Genomic DNA, 12,428 nt, shown 5'->3' on the forward strand with positions numbered 1-12,428 from the left:
ATATACGTATTTAAATAATTCAAAATACCAAGTTAATCAAATAATGATCGAATATTTACCAGAAAATAATTCAAAATTAATAAATATTAATTAAAGCAATATTCTTTTTAATTTTTATAAAATAATTTACGACACGGAAAAAAAAATTTTTATAAAAGTATTTCAAAATTGTATTAAAAGCATTTTCAAATTTTTTAATTTATTTTTTTTTAATTTAATTTATTGTAAAAAACAAATTTTTAGTTTGAGGTTATTATAATGGCTAAGCACCCTTAAGAACAGTTTCATTTCGAAACTAATTTAATTCCAAGTTCATCTTAAAATAAAATTTTCTTTAAAGTAATATTAAAATTAAAAAAAAAATTTCAAGTGTAAAATGAAATTTGTTATATATCAGAGAAAATAATCTTTGATAAAGGTTTTCGTTTTATTCCAAGAGGAGCGGAGAATTCATTTTCCACATGAGCAAAGTTCTTAGCCAATCTCTTTCTCTCATACGCAACATTTCCCTGTGAAAATCTTTCTCTCTGCTAACTAGAATAAATGTCAAAAATTTTTTTTTTTTTTTAAATTCGCCATGTTTGTGTAAAATTTTAATTAAATTACCTTTTTTATATAGAAAATTATTTTATTTGAAAAATAAAGAAAGTAAATTATTATTTATTACAATTCTATATTTTTTTTATAAATGTAGAGCATCATTTTCTATTACTCAAGTTACTATACTGTAACTACTATATAATTATTTGTTTTCTATTTAGTTTTTTTTTTTGACTTGTTTTTGTTTTCTAACATTGTTTTTAAGTAAAAATAATTGCACAAATTCTTTTATTGTAAAAAATTATTTTTTGCAATGAAAGGATTTGTGGAATTTACATAAAGGAGCGAAGCATTTTGACAAATACCTTTACTAAACTATTCATGAAAACTATTCAACCTCTTTCTCTAATTCATGTCCGTGTGTGTCTCAATGTTAAAAGGATTGTTCGGTTAAAATATGTATCCGACAGGAAAATGCTATGAAATGATAAAAGATAAAGGTAAAACTATTACCCTTAACTACTAAGAAAAAAAACTTTTTTTTTAAATACAAAGTTCAAAGGTATAAGATAACAAGATTAGTTTTTAAAGGAAAGGTATATAATATATAAATCTTACTATTTTTAAAATGTGTGAATCCATATATATCCAAATATATCCATAAAAAGAAAGTATCGAGTGAAATATTGATAAGTCAAATGCTTCACAGAAATAAGCTTGCTACTACCACTTATTTTACCATTGTGAACTGAAGAAATAGAAAGGAAACGATCAAAACTTTTCTAAATGTAGATATTAAATTTTTATGAATTGAAAAATGAGGTCCATCAGTTCTTATATATACCTTATAGAATATTTCAACCACTTCAAAAAATCATAAAAGTATATTTCGATAGGTAGAAAACTAAAAAACAGAAATTGAAAAAAATTGTTTATTAGGACTGAATATAAAAAGTTATAGACTATCACTGAAAAAATTATATTCTAAATTTAAGAATATCTTCTTGGCGCCTATTTGCGTATATTTTCTATTAAAATTTTAAAAACCCAAAATAAAATTAATTTTACCGAAACTGTTGTTTTTATATTTACGTAGAATGAAAAAATACGTTGTAACTTTTTTTTATAAAAACAAAACAATTAAGAAACAGATGTGAAAATTCAAAACAATTTACTAAGTGATTATTGAGTGTAAGGTAATATAAACTGAGACGATAAGACCAAGTGCGGCAATTAATATTAGTTTACGCCAAACTTTGGATAGCAATAAGTTAATAAATGAAACTATTAATTTAGCCGCAATATGATATACAATCGCGGTACTTTATATATATACATAAATAATTTACTCATCGAGATTAAAAAATTACGACCTATTTTATCACTTAAACTATTAATTTTTTAACAATAAATTGTACACTTAAAAAAAATTTATTTAATTCAAATAATCGATTGACTATTATCAAATAAAAATATAAAATTGTGTGTAATGAAATTCTACTAAATGAAAATTCTAACAAATGATTTTTAGAACTTTAGTTCCGTTATTATTGTTGTTATGATTACTATTGGTTTATGCAAACAACAAGGAAAATTAATTTTCATGAATATATATTTCATGGATTCAATATATATATATATGTATATTCATTGATTATACTTGTATCTAAGATACCTTCGATAATCAATATCCTCCTAATCTGAAGATAGTTGTTTGCCCTTTGACCTGACTTTGCGAAATCTTACACAAGCATACATTAATAGTGACATAATATGAGTACTATCTACTTGTAATACTGAAGCAGTGCTTATCTCAACTTCCTCAAACCCTTTAAATATATATATATATATATATATATATATGCATCTTTATCTACTATAAGACTTATTAGTTTAGTGTACATATGTTCATATGGAAGAGTTTTCAACTGTGTGTGCACAAGACCAAACTAACGTCAAACTTGGAAGATGCAACTCAAGCAATGATCTAGAAATTTCACATAGGAAACCATCTTGAGATATCAAGTTCTTAGAAACGTGATTTTACGAATATAACATTTCCCCCTGAGTTCCATATATATAAATAAAGAAAATTTACGCATTTAAGAACCATCCGTTTTATTCCCCATATAGAGTGAAAATGTATGTAGCAGATTTTTTCACACTATTGAAAGTTAACAATATCACTGAAAAAAAAATTATTTAATTCAATTAATCAAATAAATATTTACTTAAACCAACACGGAAATATTTATTTGTTAGTAATCAAGTAACGGATTATTTGAATCAAATAAATTTTTTTCAGTGTAGTAAAATGTATAAGTTAAAAAAAAATGTCTGTTTGTTATATATTTAATGAAATGCTATAAATATTTTGATAGCTATGTATTAGTACATAGTAGTAAAAGAAGAAAAAGAGTGTGATATAAAAGATCAATTTTTCATTCCATTAGATTCACTCAAATGATTCGCATTTGGTATATATGGGCATATCCAAGAAACCGTATGATTTAACGAGAGAAATATGAAAATTTTTTGAATTACAATTTATTGATAAATACGTTAGAAATATATTTGGAAATAATAAAAAGGACTGAGGGCAAATGAAAATTTGCTTTCTGTGAGAAGGTGGAGTTTAAACTTTTTTTCAGAATTTAACCTCCATCTTGTCTAGACAGCTTTAATTTTTTTTGAAATATGAATTAAATTACCTCTGGGGGATGGATAAAAAAAATTTTTTGTCTAAATTAACACAACGGAATTTGTAAGAAGTATTACGATAATAAATTGTAATTTAATTATTAAAAAATTTTCCAACCTTTCAACCAGTGACCTCGTATCATGACATCTGCTAAGCACGCGATTTAAAATTTTCGAACACTCCCAAAATAACTTTTTTTAAAAACCCTTTAAAAAGTTTTAGTCAATACTTTTAGAATTAATAAATCGCGCGAGTTTAGAAAATTCGGCACACTCACGACACTTTTCATCTGTAATAAAAAAAAGCAATGATTATTGTGAAATAGGAAATTTTAAAAAATTAAAACTTTCAATATCAATTCGTCGATTTACAAAATGGCAACTGATGAGTTTAGAATATGTTCATATATATTTTCTGTAAATTTACAATCCAAAACTAAATAATATATTTCTAATGAATATTTGTTTATATCCAAATGTAAACATACCGCTGGGGATGTATATGCAGATAATAATTTGAAGACCACAACTAGGAGCCTTGTTTTGATGCAAATAAATTACATCAAAAATAAATATTATTCAAAATTTATTTTATTTAAATATTTTTGAAGAATTTTAAATTAAATTAATTATAATTAATTATAATCATAAATTAAATTATAGTTAATAAGTATTAATTAAATTATAATAAATTTTCATTTGACTGAATTTTTATTTGCACTATTTTTTTTTTTTCGTATTTCCTATGTAGAATTCTTAAAACGACAATTTTTCATTTGACCGAAATTGCGAAATGTTCGAATAAAAACCTAACCTACAAAAGGATTTAAACATGAGTTTTAATTAACGACCAATCACAATTTTCTTGATAATTTCTGATTGGTAGAAAAAATGAATCCTAATTAAATTTTGTCTGATTCATATTTAGAGTAAGATATATAAGAAGAACCAGGGAACCTTTTTTCATAAGAAAATGAAGACATCATTTTCCTTGTGTATACAAATCATAATAATAATAATATATTGAAAAAGTCTGTATATAAATTGAGTATAAATTTGCATGAAGAGCGTGCGAATGGTCGATAATAATGAGTAATTAATGTGCTGGAGAAAATACGATCGGGTAATGGAGCGAAATCGAAAATGGTGTTCCTGGGAAATCGATCTCGGAGGATATAATACTATAATGCCCAGAGGGGACACACCGTGTTTGCGTAAATAATTTCATTTACCCCCACCCCCCTTCTCTAAATAATCAATATACCACCGATTACACGTTTGTTTGTCTATTTTACATTGTGAATACAACCATTTTGCTGTACTCATGTACATACTTATATATATATATGCATATCAAAAGTGTCCTATAAATATCAGTTCTTTTTTTAAGCTTTTGAAAAACGATATCCATAAATTTTATGCACTTTCAAAATTTGTTTTAGAGCATTGGAAAAGCGCGCGCGTGTATGTGTTAGCATTAATAACAAATTATTGTGCTCCTTTATATAAATAACTGATTTTCAATTAGGTATATATGGGCGATTCTCCATAAACTGTTTATTTTCAAGGGAGAATTTTTTTTTTTTTTAAGTAACTGTAAATTTGATTTGTTTTATCAATTTCTATTTATTGGCATCAAATATAGTTATTATATTAAATATATAGTTATAATGATCTTAAAAATTATTTTAAAAGCAGAAGACCTTTAGTGATAAAGTACTTTTATCTTTTTTCAAAATAAAAAATTATGCAAAATTTTATCCATGGAAGGTAGAAATAATTATTCCATAATTTCAATATTACTTATTTTAAAGGAAAGAAAACTGTTTTAAAACTATATCCGTTTCAGTAATTTTATATTGTGTTGAGATTTGCTAATGCATTAAGATACTTTCATGCATGCAACAGAAAATCATTTAAAATGTGTGCGAGGGTTATTTAAGATTCGCGCACGTAAGGGGGAAAATTCGGTCAACGAGAGGATAGCGTGTTGAAAGTCCTCTTTAATCGTGTATACGTATATGTGAGCGAGGAGTCTGATTTTTCAAAAGTAGAACGTCGAATAAGGGTGTGTGCTTATGCACCTTTCGAAACCCACAATTAAGACTACTCGTGTTAAAACTTCACGTTCACGTTACTATAAAAAGGTATATAATATAAGTGTACCACCTGCAAGCGCAATTTTTTACGCACCTTGTTAAATTCTGAACGACTTGCATACAAATTACAAACCATTCATTCCACTTTCGTTCGTCAGAACATGCTAATCACTATTTTTCCTCTCACATAGATTTTAGCAATTCAGAAAAAGTATTTCCAACTTCTCTATTAAATATTGTATACTATTCAGTTTCAATACAGAATAATTTGAGTTTTTCTAACCTAATTTTTCTTAGTAGGGAACTTAAACAGTATATAAAACAGAAAACACTTAGGAATAATTTTGAAAAATCTCAAACGCATCGGGAATCGAACCCAGGACCCTTGGGACGCGAGCCGTGTACTTTGACCATACAGACAATTTGACTTTTATCTAACACTTCTTCTTTATTAAGTACCTTCTGTGACAATAAAATAAATCAGATTCAGAATCATTGACGAAACATTAATGATAGTTACTTATACTCAAACATCTTTTTTTGTAACAAAATAATAATAATTTATTTTCTATTTTTCAAAAATGTGAAAATCGATCTTAAAGGGAAGAGAACAATTCAAAGGGCTTGAAGTATAAAGAGACGTTTAACTTTAAATGCGAAAGAGAGAAAGATATGAACTGGAAGTTCAATTTGAAGAAGATCTGAATTAAAAGACAAAGAGAAGTTTTAAACAAAAGATTCCGAGCGGCAAATTTATGTCTATACATATACCTATACATATATATGTTACCTAAAAAGAAAAGAGCAATGCCTATTGTTTGTACATTGTTAAAAAATACTCATAAATCTGTTATTTGATTCTTCAAACGAAGGAGTATACATTGTATAGATATCAATATTTTGATATTATCTAAACACTATATATATAATACAGAATTTCTCTCCAATCGTATCAATAAATAATCTATCATAAACCTGTCAATATACTTGACAGGTATTCTTGTTCGCAAGGTATATACAGGGTGTTCCAAAAGTATGGAAACTTGCAAATATCTAGAAAAGTACGCATTTTCGTGAAAAATCACAAATATTCAAAACAATAGTTGTTCCCAAAAAAAAGATTTACATTTTTAAAGCCAAAAAATTGGTTCCCTTGACCCAACAGTGAAAAAAAGAAGTGTCACGAAAATGCGTACTTTTCGAGATATTTGCAAGTTTCTATACTTTTGGAATACCCTGTATATCTACCTATATTACAAAAAGATTTCGCCACCGCCACCGTTGCTTTAAGAATATATGTTTTTAAGTTTGTTACTATCTCAACTCTGATTTTAACCTCAAACCCAGCGGCCATTGACCTAATTTTGAGGTTATGTTAGCTTATTTCATTATGAGGTTATGTTTTAACTATATTGTATTATATCAATTTTATTTATAGTTTTATTTGATAATAAAACCTTAAAGAAAATTAATTTATCTTAATGGTTAATTATTTTTTCTTCGTGATAGTTGCGAGTTATTTTTCACTTGCTAAACGAACAACGATGGTACGACTAAATGTATAATAAATAAACGAAAAATAAACGCTAAACTCAAGAACGTAAAAAGAAAATGAAAATACATGATTGATCGACTGCTGAAAAGCTCTTCATCACCTAAAATTGCTTTATAAAATGACGAATAATCACGATAAGAAAAAAAAGAAAATAACTATGTCTAAAGCCGATTCTGATATGAACTCTCTAAATCTGAATTAATTAAAAATAACTAATTGTTAGTAAAATCATTACTGATTTTTTTCAGCAAATAGTAAAAATAATAATTAGTAAAATTAATATTTAGAAAAAATAACAATTAGTAAAAACTAACTAATGTTCAGTGAAAAAAATATTGAATTAGTTACCAGTCACAAAACATCTAATGGATAGCATTTTTATTGTTTAAATTATAAATAAAATGTATATTTTCAAGTGAAAAAAATAATATTTGGAAAAATTCTGTGCTCACATCCCAAGATATTTTTCCATTTCGACATTATTTTTTCCAATTTTCATTTTACTATTTTTCGATATAATATTTTTCTATTTCAATACCTAATATTTTCATAAAATATTTCATAAAAATATATGTATATTTATTTATTCCTATATTTCGATAATATTTGGTTTTTTCTTTTTTTTTGTCTATTTCCAATAATAATCTTATTGTTTCCACTTCAATATTTTCACTGGAGAGTAAAATGTCGATTTTGCGCGGACGTTGAACTTGTTGCACACACTTTATTTGAACTTTTGACGCAATTTAATAAATCCATTGAGCAAAAATGAAAAAGTCAAATACCTTTATTTTTATTTATTTGAAGTAAAAAAAAAAAAAAAAATAGTAAAATTGAAAAATTGAAAAAAAGAACAAAAATATAATTTTTCTATTATTTTTAAATTTTACACTTTAAAAATTAAATGTCAATATATGTATACGATTACCAGATAAACTATTCTTGAAGCTATGAGGCAGAATATGTCTCGTGAACTAGAATTTATGCCACAAACAGCTGGTGTACACGACCTGGTGTTTCACATATTTCCGGGCACTTAATAATTACTGGAATTATTACAATTCCCGAGGTCTTTTAGAATTTGAGAAGTTTTTGTTGCTCATATAAATGTGAAATATTGTTTAAGAAAAAAAAAGTAAAGAAAATATTTTTAAATTAAATTTTTGTTCATTCTGAATCAATCCTATTATCTTGGAAACGTATTTATTTCATTTTCATTCAAAAATGAATAATTTTTGAAAAAATTATTATTTTACATTAAAATTAAGTAAAAATAGTCGGAAAAATCTAGTTTCAATAATTTTTGATCGCTTTAATCGGTGTATTAAAAATTCTACTATAGAGCCCGTTTTCACCGTCTGCGGATAAATTTAATCTTCCGAGAGGTTAAAGGCAGTAGGTAATATATTCTGCCTTTAACCTCTCGGAAGATTAATTAATTATTATCATTTATAATTCTACACCAAAAAAAAATTACACTAACAAAATGAAAACAGAAAATATTCATGTGTTCCAAATAATTTAAAAAAAAGATGATTGAATACTAACCTTAAAATTTTCAAATGTAAGAAGTATCGCAAATTATTGGTAGATTCTTGTGGAAAGCAGCTTAAAAAAATTTATCTTTCACTCGGAGGAAGAAAGACATCCAGTTCCATTTCTGAAATGCAGAATACATACATATATATATTTATTCATAGAATTGGAGGGTTTTTGAAAGGGGGTTTTGTGTGATAAGGCGGTAACAGGGAATTCAAGCTATTGAATGTAAACTCTAGTACGAAGTGGAAGCCATTGCCGATGAAGATAATGTTAAACATGAAAGACGGACAAGTCAGTAAGATATAGTTTTCCCTTGCGCGCGTGACAATATCTCAAAACTGTTTCTCTTATATACAAGTATAATATATATTGACAAAAAACTTCTCCAAACGTGATAAAATTTAATGTTGTCGCGAAAAAATATGCGATACATAAAAAAAAGTCGATTAGCTAAAATATATATATTTTTTGCATGTATCGAACAGTTATGTCAGTCTTATAACCGCTTATATTTTATGGTTGTTACTTTAACTTCAAAAAAAAAAAAAAAAATGCTTACGTATATAAAAAGGGACGACTTTTTATATCGTGACTTTATAATCAATAGAAGATTAAAATTGTAGATTAAATAAAAAAAGATTTATTTTATTTTCTTATTCTGCTTCTTTCCATTTTTGCATTTATTTTCTGAGTAACAATAATAATAATAATAATGATAATATTAATATAAATTAAATAATATAGTAATAATAATAATAATAAAAATTAAATAAATACCAACAAAATTAAAATATTTGAATGAGAGGAAATTGAAATCTTTTTTTTCTTTTTAATATGAAATAAATCTTTCACATAATACTATATTCAAAGGCATTAATTATAATGGAATGAATCTTACAGAATGTTCTAATTGTTTCGTTTCATTTATTATATTGTACTTTGCTGTTGAAAAGCTCGCGAGCTTTTCAGTATTTTATTGTCACTGATGAAAGATGTCAAGAACAAGGGAATGATAATTCTTGAGAAAATGCTTTTATGCTTTATACATTTAATGAATCTAAAAGCTCTTTAAATCTTGTTTATATGTATATAATTTATAACGAAAATGTTACCAAAGTTTCTTCAATAGAAATTTATATAATTATACAAAGAATTGCAAAATCTCTATCAGAAAATTCTTAAACATTTCTTTTCATTTAATTTATATTAATTAATTTGACAAAACGAAATTTTATTTCCATATTTTGTAATTTTTTTAGAATTAAAAAAAAAATTAACTTTGATTCTAAAAATTTTCCAAAGAAATTAAAAAAATGAAAGAAGAAAAGGTGACTTAAAAAATTAAAAATTCAATTAAATTGAACTCAAAAAAAATTTAATTTGACAAAAATTGAAGTCGATAATTTCTTAACAAAAACATTTGTTAACAACAGTCAATGAATAATCATGCGAAAAACGACTTATTGTAGATAAAATCATTTTCAATTCTCCCTCTGAAGGTAACTTCAGTTACCTAAAGCAGCAAGTTTTTCCATCTCTTCCTTTCATTTCCGTTAGAGAGCAGCAGCTTTTGAAATTATTATTAATAAAATTAATTTCTTCAAAAAATAGCAAAAAAATTATTTTCGTTTCATTTCTTAATTGATCATCTATTAAAAAATTAATATTAATTTTCTACGTTAGTCGTTATTTTGATAATTCAAAACGGAAACAACTAAAAATATTAATTTTGTTTTTTCTTAAAAATAATTTTTAAAAACTTTCAAAATTTTACTTTATCAAAAGAAATTATTTTTATTTTTAGAAAAATATAATATTTTTTAAGCAAATCTATATTTTGGCTCATGTGAAGTATATAAATATGAAAAGACCGAAATAAAATCATTGAATCAACAGAAAGTATTATATAGGTATAATCCGAAGTCAATTTTTAATTTTCATGTCTCAGAACCGCAAAGACAGCGAATAAAAAAAATCAAGAATAATGTCTGGAATCAGCAAAAAGCTATTTTAATATACTTTATCTAACAGTGTTTGATTTGCGTTTTGCGTCACACGTTTGGAATTAATAGCCACTATCTAGTTCTGTTTTTATTTTTAATCTTATATACATGTTTATAAGTTTACAGAGAGAGAGAGAGAGAGAGAGAGAGTGTGTGTCGAATCTATATAATATTCAGGAAAATGTGTTTCACTTAAGGAAGAAAGAGAGAGAAAGACAGTGATAGAGAGAGGGAGAGAGCATCTTCTTAATTGAAATTTCAGAACATTGATTAACTTCCCACGCTTATTAAATTATTTTGTAAATTCCGCAAAGTGATCGATTTATCTTCCTACAATCTTTTTTACAATTTATAAAAAAAAGAAATCCGTCATAGTCCAAATAACTTCAATTTATTGCAAAAACTTATTTTTTCCCTTTTTTAATTTTGTACCAATATAGTTTGTACATTTAAAAAAAAAAATTTGAAATAAAAATATTTTATAAAGATTTTGATAAAGAAAAAAAAAACTATGTCAATGTAAAAGAAAAAAAATTTGTCAAGATAATCTTTATAGAAACATAAGTTTAAATGTGAATGATCTTTGATTATCTATTTATTATATCTTTTTAAGTATATGAGTAATATTTTTTTTTTTTTTTTTTTTTTTTTTGAAGTTTTGATAAGAAATTTGCTCTTGAGCGTATAATTTTTAAATTATTGAAAGCAACGACCGATAAAATGTTCCCAGACACTTTTTTTTGAACGCATAAAAAAAACCCCAAGAAACTATAAAGCGTAAAAAAAAATTACGCAACAATAGGTACTCTCAACTATTGTACATACACACTATACGGTTTCCGCGCTTATTTACGCTCGTTTCGTGCCATTATAATTTTTCCACAAATTATTAAATTACACGCGCATATTTATGTTTAATTACAAAATACTTCCGTTTTTAAATAATAAGAAATTTTATTTCATTTCAAAAATTTTGCATTTAAAAAAAAAAATTTAGGGTAAATGCACTAATTGCGGCGCGATTCGAGTCAAAACACCTTTGAAATAGAAAATTCGACATTTTCTATTGTATAAACTCAATTTAAGACTTATTAAACTAAAAGCTTATGTTATTTACATATTAAAAAAAATTTAACTTTATAAAAATTGATTATTTAAACAAATATGAGAAATTAAAATTAATACCGTAATTTTCTATTACGGAGCGTTTGTATCAGTTTCGGTGTATCAATTTCGGTGACCAAAATGACGTGTATTTTAAAGATACTTTGCCCGCCGAAATTAGAGCCAATGGAAATCTTAAAAATGTTTCAATTACTGCGTAATTTTTTTTTGGTATTAATATTATTAATATAATTAATTTATTTAATGAATTCTTATTTATTTATTAAATCATTTCCTATTTGCCATAAATTGCAATTGAATTATAACATTTTCCTTGTCATATATAAATTTATAATTTACTAAACAGCATATATTTTTATATTTATTAAAAAGCATTTGATAAATAAATTTAATAACATTTTTTTCATTAAAAACTAAATCTGATTTTTACGACAAAAAATATTTTGGAACTATCTGATGTGTATAATATAATGAAAAGAAAATTATTTCTTTTGCATAAATCAATTGAGCCCCAAAGGGTTAATTTAATGTATTCCTTTCTTTTAATTACTCTTCTAAATATAAAGAAGCAATTAATGTTTCAAAAGATATTGAACATGAATATACACTGAGAAAAATGTTTAGTCCGAGCAACCAAAATTTGGTTAGGCCAACAAAAAAATTTTGTTGGTATTTAAGCAACCAAACTATTTGTTTGAGTCAACCAAAAAATTTGGTTGAGTGTTTTTTTGTTGGCATAACAAAAATGTTTCGTTAGCTCAACCAATTTTTTTTTGTTAGGTCAACAAAAATGTTTGGTTGATCAAACAAACAGTTTTTTTGTAAAATTAAAAATTTTATTCTGCCTTTTCTCTTTTCTTTTTA

At 25.1% G+C, this 12,428-nt stretch overlaps 1 protein-coding gene across 2 annotated transcripts in view; it reads right to left on the reverse strand.

The window, feature by feature from the left end:
- LOC127283417 (uncharacterized) overlaps positions 1 to 12,428 on the reverse strand; it is a 69,066-nt gene that overhangs the window by 45,308 nt on the left and 11,330 nt on the right. The window contains exon 2 of one of the 2 annotated variants that reach the window (XM_051308271.1): positions 8,443 to 8,554. The gene's annotated coding sequence lies outside the window, so the exon portion shown is untranslated. Of the gene's footprint in view, positions 1 to 3,358; positions 3,457 to 8,442; positions 8,555 to 12,428 lie in introns of those variants that run through there. The other variant, XM_051308272.1, reaches the window with a different exon arrangement.

The sequence above is a fragment of the Leptopilina boulardi genome, unplaced genomic scaffold (assembly GCF_019393585.1).
Source record: "Leptopilina boulardi isolate dan_hultmark-lab unplaced genomic scaffold, ZJU_Lbou_2.1 LbouV2_31, whole genome shotgun sequence".
Taxonomy (NCBI): Eukaryota; Metazoa; Arthropoda; class Insecta; order Hymenoptera; family Figitidae; genus Leptopilina; species Leptopilina boulardi.